We start from the raw sequence: 6,858 nt of genomic DNA, 5'->3' as shown, positions 1-6,858 counted from the left end.
AGGAAAGGGGTCCGAATCTAGACCCCAAGAGAGGGTTCTTGGATCTCACGCAAGAAAGAATTCAAGGCAAGTCCATAGAATAAAGTGAAAGCAAGTTTATTAGGAAAGTAAAGGAATAGAAGAATGGCTACTCCACAGACAGAGCAGCCCAGAGGGCTGCTGGTTGCCCATTTTTATGGTTATTTCTTGATAATATGCATCCCCCTTTTAGGCCATATAGGGTAACTTCCTGAGGTTGCCATGGCATTTGTAAACTGTCATGGCGCTTGTGGGAGTGTAGCAGTGAGGACGACCAGTGGTCACTCTCGGTGGCCATCTTGGTTTTGATGGGTTTTGTCCGGCTTCTTTTCTGCAAACTGTTTTATCAGCAAGATTTTTATGATCTGTATTTTGTGCTGACCTCTTATCTCATCCTGTGGCTTACAGTGCCTTAACCATCTGGGAATACAGCCCAATAGGTTTCAGCCTCATTTTACCCAGCTCCTATTCAAGACGGAGTTGCTCTGGTTCATGTGCCTCTGACATGCCCACAGTTTTTTCAAATAGTTAAAACTGGGCCGGGCGCGGTGGCTCAAGCCTGTAATCCCAGCACTTTGAGAGGCCGAGGCGGGCGGATCACGAGGTCAGGAGATCGAGACCATCCTGGCTAACACGGTGAAACCCCGTCTCTACTAAAAATACAAAAAATTAGCCGGGCGCGTTGGCGGGCGCCTGTAGTCCCAACTACTCGGGAGGCTGAGGCAGGAGAATGGCGTGAACCCGGGAGGCGGAGCTTGCAGTGAGCCGAGATTGTGCCACTGCACTCCAGCCTGGGGGACAGAGAAAGACTCCGTCTCAAAAAAAAAAAAAAAAAAAAAAAACTGAAGAGAGAAGAGTTTATCAGAAATAAAATGCCATTAAATTATTCTGTCCTAATCAGTGTTTTCATTCTAATAATCCCCTTTTTTGTGATATGTATCTCGAGTATTTAAGCATCACTATTTTGTTGTAGAAAGACTGATGGCCTGAGAATCTGAATCACAGGAGTCTAGTCTCAGCTATGCCATGAAGTTGTTATGTGACTTTGGGGAAGTCAATTACTTCATCTTCCTCATTATCAAATATGACTAGAAAGACTGGTGTCTAAAACTGCCTTGGATAACAAGAAGACTCTGTGAAATGAAAATTCCCAAGCCCCACTTAAAAAAAGAAAAAAAAATTATCTTTGTGTTCTACAATGTTGTGCTTACATGTCTATTATAATATTAACATTAAAATTGTTTTTAAAATTATTTTTACCATGGTAGGGAGATGGAAATTCACAAACAAAAGTTATCTTCTCTTCCCATTTTGTATTCTAAAATACAACTTTTAGTCTGAAAAGATAAACACTGGATAAAATCATTATTACTTAAGCTTTTATCAGCATGCCTATACTCTAACTCTTCCCATCTGTGATTTTTTTAACCATCTGTGATTTTTAATTGTGTGCGTTACCTTGACTGGGCTAAAGGATGTCTGAGTAGCTGGTAAACATTGTTTCTGGGTGTGTCTGTGAAGGTGTTTCCAGAAGAGATTAATAACATTTGAATTGGTGAATTAGTAAAGCAGATGGCCTTCCCATTGTGATCATCCGATCTGTTGAGGCCCCAAACAGAACAAAAAGGAGGAAGAAAGACAAATTTGCCTACTCTTTTTTTGCTGAGACATCCATCTTCTTTCCTTGGACATTGGTGCTCCTGGTTCTCAGGGCTTCACATTGAGCTAGAACTTACACCATCAGCCCCACCCTAACCCCCAAGTTCCCAGGCCTTCACACTCTGAATTAAACCACCGGCTTTCCTAGTTATCCAGCTTACAGATGGCAGATTGTGGGTCTTCTCAGCCTCCATAATCATTTCACATGAGCCAGTTCCCATACTAAATCTCAAACACACAGGCCAGGCACGGTGGCTCATGCCTGTAATCCCAGCACTTTGGGAGGCCACCAGAGGTCAGGAGTTTGAGACCAGCCTGGCCAACATGGCGAAACCTTGTCTCTACTAAAAATACAAAATTAGCCAGGTGTGGTGGCACGTGCCTGTAATCCCAGCTACTCGGGAGGCTGAGGCAGGAGAGTCGCTTGAACCCGGGAGGCGGAGGTTGCAGTGAGCTAAGATCATGCCATTGCATTCCAGCCTGGGCAAAAAGTGAAACTCCATCTCAAAAAAAAAAAAAAAAAAAAAAAAATCATCTTAGATTGTGGCCTAGAAGGGGAAGAGGTGACCATTAGAACCCAACATGGAATTGTTATAGGAGTTATTAAGAAATTATTTTAGGCAGCTAGAGAGGAAAAGGGGGTCCTTGGGAAGTTTTTGTTTCTTTTAAAGCAGCTCCAGAAACGTTTATCTAGCAGGAAAGCCCCTGCTCTTAGAGCTGGGCTGGCAAGCTTTGCTATGCAAATCCCGGCCATTAGAAACTGGGTCCACCCAAACATGGCGATTCCCTCAGTCTTCTCCCGTGCCCCAACACATCCCCATGTGTGTAGAATGGCATGGCACCCTGCATTTGCATGTTAAAAGGCTAGGATGGGAGGGTCAGTTTTTTCACGGACTACGTGAATGACATACCTGTCAAACCAATCCCCTGGGCCCTATGGAAACCAGACACCGCCTCCTCCAGCATCTCAATATAAGCAGCCACTTTTCCATGGCACACAGGTTTTTCTCTTTGTTTGAATCCCCCCCTCCCTTTATCTCTGTACAGGGGAGCTGTTTTCTTCTTCTTTTCTTCTTTACAGCCTATTAAACTTTTTGCTTCTTAAAACCAATCCATGTGTGTCCATGTCAATCCTGTCAGCACGAGACCAAGGACCCTGGTGTTCCTCCAGTCATCGGACCTGTATCAGAATCACCAAGAACAGAAAAATTAGACTATTCCCGTTCCTTGATTACTTAATCCTATCAATAAGGAAATAAACCTAGTGATATATTTGCCTATAGGTAAGGAATATAACTTTTTTTTAAGATTTGGACAAAATGATAATACAGGCTAAAAAACTATATGATTAGGTAGATTTATAATTGACTGTGTGACTAGTCTCAAAGTGACTGAGTAGATCCCCAAATCAACTGTTCTTCCATGGCACTGACAGAATAAGATGATTTTGTGCAGTGATTTTACTCCCTCTGTTTTTAACATGTCTGGTCTACTGGTCAAAAGAAAACTGAAGTAGAGCACAAGTGGGCTGTGAATTATCAGTCCTAAAAGATTCCTTCTCTGAAAACCCCAAGATAGTACAGTCTTTATTGACAGGTATTACAAACAAGGTCAGCGGAATTATCAGCATTTTTAGAGTTGACAAAATTCTTTTTCACAGGTTATTTTGAGTCTAATGCTTGGGGGAAGTTCAAAACTACCACTGACCCTTAAACAACATGGCCTTGAATTGCACAGGTCCACTTATACGCAGATTTTCTTCTGCCTCTGCCACACTTAAGACAGCAAGACCAAGGCCGGGCATATGGCTCACGCCTGTAATCTCAGCACTTCAGGAGTTCGAGGCGGACGGATCACCTGAGGTCGGGAGTTCGAGACCACCCTGACCAACATGGAGAAACCCCATCTCTACTAAAAATACAAAATTAGCCAGGCATGGTGGCGCATGTAATCCCAGCTACTCGGGAGGCTGAGGCAAGAGATTCACTTGAACCCAGGAGATGGAGGTTGCAGTGAGCTGAGATCACACCATTGCACTCCAGTCTAGGCAACTAGTGCAAAACTCCATCTCAAAAAAAAAGACAGCAAGACCAACCCCTCCTCTTCTCCTCCTGAGCCTACTCAACTAATGTTGAGGATGAAGATGTTTATGATGATCCACTTCTACTTAATAGTAAATCTGTGGTCTCTTCCTTACGATTTTTAGTAACATTTTGTTCTCTAGCTTACTGTATTGTAAGAATATAGCATGTACTAGATGTAACATGCAAAATAGGTGTTAATCAACTGTTTATGATATGGTAAGTCTTCCAGTCAACAGCAGGCCATTAGTAGAGTTTTGGGAGAGTCAAAAGTTATACTCGGATTTTCTACTGCACAGGGTTCACAGCCTCTAACCCCCACGTTGTTCAGGAGCCAACTACCTAAGAATATTCAGTAAGATACCAAAGTACTGTGATTTCTTCCAAATGGTTTCAAAATAGATGCCACAGTTCAGTAGTTAGCAGCACACAACTGAACTACACTGAGTAGAGCAGGCAGATCCTTTTTCCAGTTTTTAAATTAAAACCACAAAAATTGAGCAAGGGCATACTACAAGTACGTGATAATGACAGTCTTGAGGAAGCAACTATGACTTGCATGATAGTTTTTAAAAATTTAGGACAGCCAGGTATGATGGTTCACACCTGTAATAAAATAAAAACTTCAGCCAAATTAAATTTAAAGGAGTTTAATTGAGCAACAAACAGTTCAAGAATCGGGCAGCCTTTCCAGCCAGAGTAGGCTCGGACACTCCAGTGCAGTCATGCAGTGGAAGGTTTATGGACAGAAAATGGAAGTGAGGTACAGAAACAGCTGGGTTTGGCTACAGCTTGGCATTTGCCTTATCTGAACGTGGTATGAACAGTTGGCTACATTTGATTGGCCAAAACTCAGTGATTGGCACAAGTGTAGTCTGTTTACACCTCCACTTGTCACAATATACAGACAAACCTTTAGGCCAAACTTAAATATATAAGGAGGCAGCTTTAGGCTAAACTTGATTTCAATATCTGTATTCCAACACTTTGGGAGGCTGAGGCGGGAGGATCACTTGAGCCTAGAAGTTAGAGATCAGCCCAAGCAACATAGTGAGACCTTGTCTCTGTGAAAATAAATTAGCCAGGCATGGTGGCATGTACCTGTAGTCCCAGCTACTCAGGAGACTGAGGCCAGAGGATCATTTGAGCCCAGGAGTTCAAGGTTGTAGTGAGCTACAAGAGCGCCACTGCACTCCCTCCTGGGCAACAGAGCAAGACCCTATCTCAAAAAGAAAAAAATCATGACATAAGCAATTATGCGGAAATAAGGTCATACCTGTCAAAGTAATCAACTGAAAGCAGTTGCCTCTGAGATGCAGGAAAGGGGGAAAATGGAGATAAGGGAACTACTTTTCTTTAAAAAAATAAAAAAAAAAGACATAAAACTAACACTTCAGGCCAGGCGAAGTGGCTCACGCCTGTAATCCCAGCACTTTGGGAGGCCAAAGCGGGTGGATCACCTGAGGTCAGGGGTTCGAGACCAGCCTGACTAACATGGTGAAACCCTGTCTCTACTAAAAATACAAAAATTAGCTGGGCGTGGTGGCGGGCGCCTGTAATCCCAGCTACAAGGGAGGCTGAGGCAGGAGAATTGTTTGAACCAGGGAGACAGAGGATGCAGTGAGCCGAGATTGCACCATTCCACTCCAGCCTGGGTGACAGAGCAAGACTGTCTCAAAAAAAAAAAAAAAACTAACACTTCATTACCTCTGAATGGAGTGGCATTAAAAAATGTTTTAATAAATAAATAAAAACGATTTAATACTTCAAACTATGGGCACACAAAACCTTGATAAAAATAAAAACAAATTTAGAAATCTATTATTAATAGGACAGCATGTTGAGAGACTTTAAAGGAGTTTTTTTAAGTATTTTTAAAATAATCTCAAATTTATAGAAGTCTTGGAATTAAAGTACAAAGAACTTTTGTTTTGCTAAAATGATCTGCAAGTTCCTGACCTGACTCCTTATAACCCCTGCATACTGTGTGTCTTCTATAAACAAGGACTGAATCCAATAAAACTGTAATATAGCTAGCAAAATCAGGAAATCAACATTAATATATTTCTACCATCCAACCAACAGACCTATTCAAGTTTTGCCAAGTCAGGATCCAGTTCAGAATCACCACTGCACTTATTTCTCACATCTCTTTCATCTTCAGTCTGGAACAGTTCTTCAGTCTTTCCTTAACTTTCATGACCTTTACACTTCTATTACAAGCCAATTATTTTGTAGAATTTTCCTTAATTTGAATTTGTTGCTTTAGGATTAGATTCCAATTATGTATTATTGGCAGGAGCATCATAGAAGTGATGCTGTGTTCTTCTTGCTAGACTATCAGGAGGCACACGATTGCAATTTGTCCTATTACTGATGATGTTCATTTTGGTTACTTGATTAAGGTGGCACCTGCCAGATTTTTCCACTGTGACTTCCTTTTGTAACTAATGAATATTTTGTAAAGAGCTGCTTCGAAATTACGTAAATATCTGTTGATTTGAAAATACAACAAAAGTATACTATGAATTGAATAATACATCTAAATTAATTTGCATTTTATCAATGGTGACAACCAGATCCACATACTTTTGCAAAACAGTTGCAGGTGTGTGTGTGCAACAGGTTGTTGACTTAGGCAATGTGTGGAATGTTCTGGATTCCTAGACCCCAGGCAGTAGCTCCAAGACAGTTTTGAACTTTCAAGTAAGACAAACTTAGTTTTGATTTCCAGTTGTACACTTAGAAGCTATGGATGGTAGATTCTTTGTTGGGGAAAATGGCAGCAATTCTCACTCCCTGTGTCCACCTTTGGTTGTCCCCTTCCATACCGGCTGGCCATGCCCTTGTGACCTGTTTTGGCCAATGGGAGAATAGCAAATATGACATAAGTGAGACATGGAAAGTTCTTGTGTTGCTGCCCTTATGCTGCTTTTGAAACTTAACCCCTATGTTCAAGCTCTCCTGGATAATGAGACTTGTGGTCGCATCCCCATCACCCAGCTGATGATGAGCTCCTCCTGTCCCTAAAATATGAGGCCCCTTGGCCATCCAGCCCCCATCCAGTTGTTGAGAAACAAGTATTACCTGTTTGAAATCA

The sequence above is a fragment of the Nomascus leucogenys genome, chromosome 14, assembly GCF_006542625.1.
Source record: "Nomascus leucogenys isolate Asia chromosome 14, Asia_NLE_v1, whole genome shotgun sequence".
Classification (NCBI taxonomy): domain Eukaryota; kingdom Metazoa; phylum Chordata; class Mammalia; order Primates; family Hylobatidae; genus Nomascus; species Nomascus leucogenys.
The sequence above is the reverse complement of the archived record's forward strand: the minus strand, read 5'-3'. Positions refer to the sequence as shown.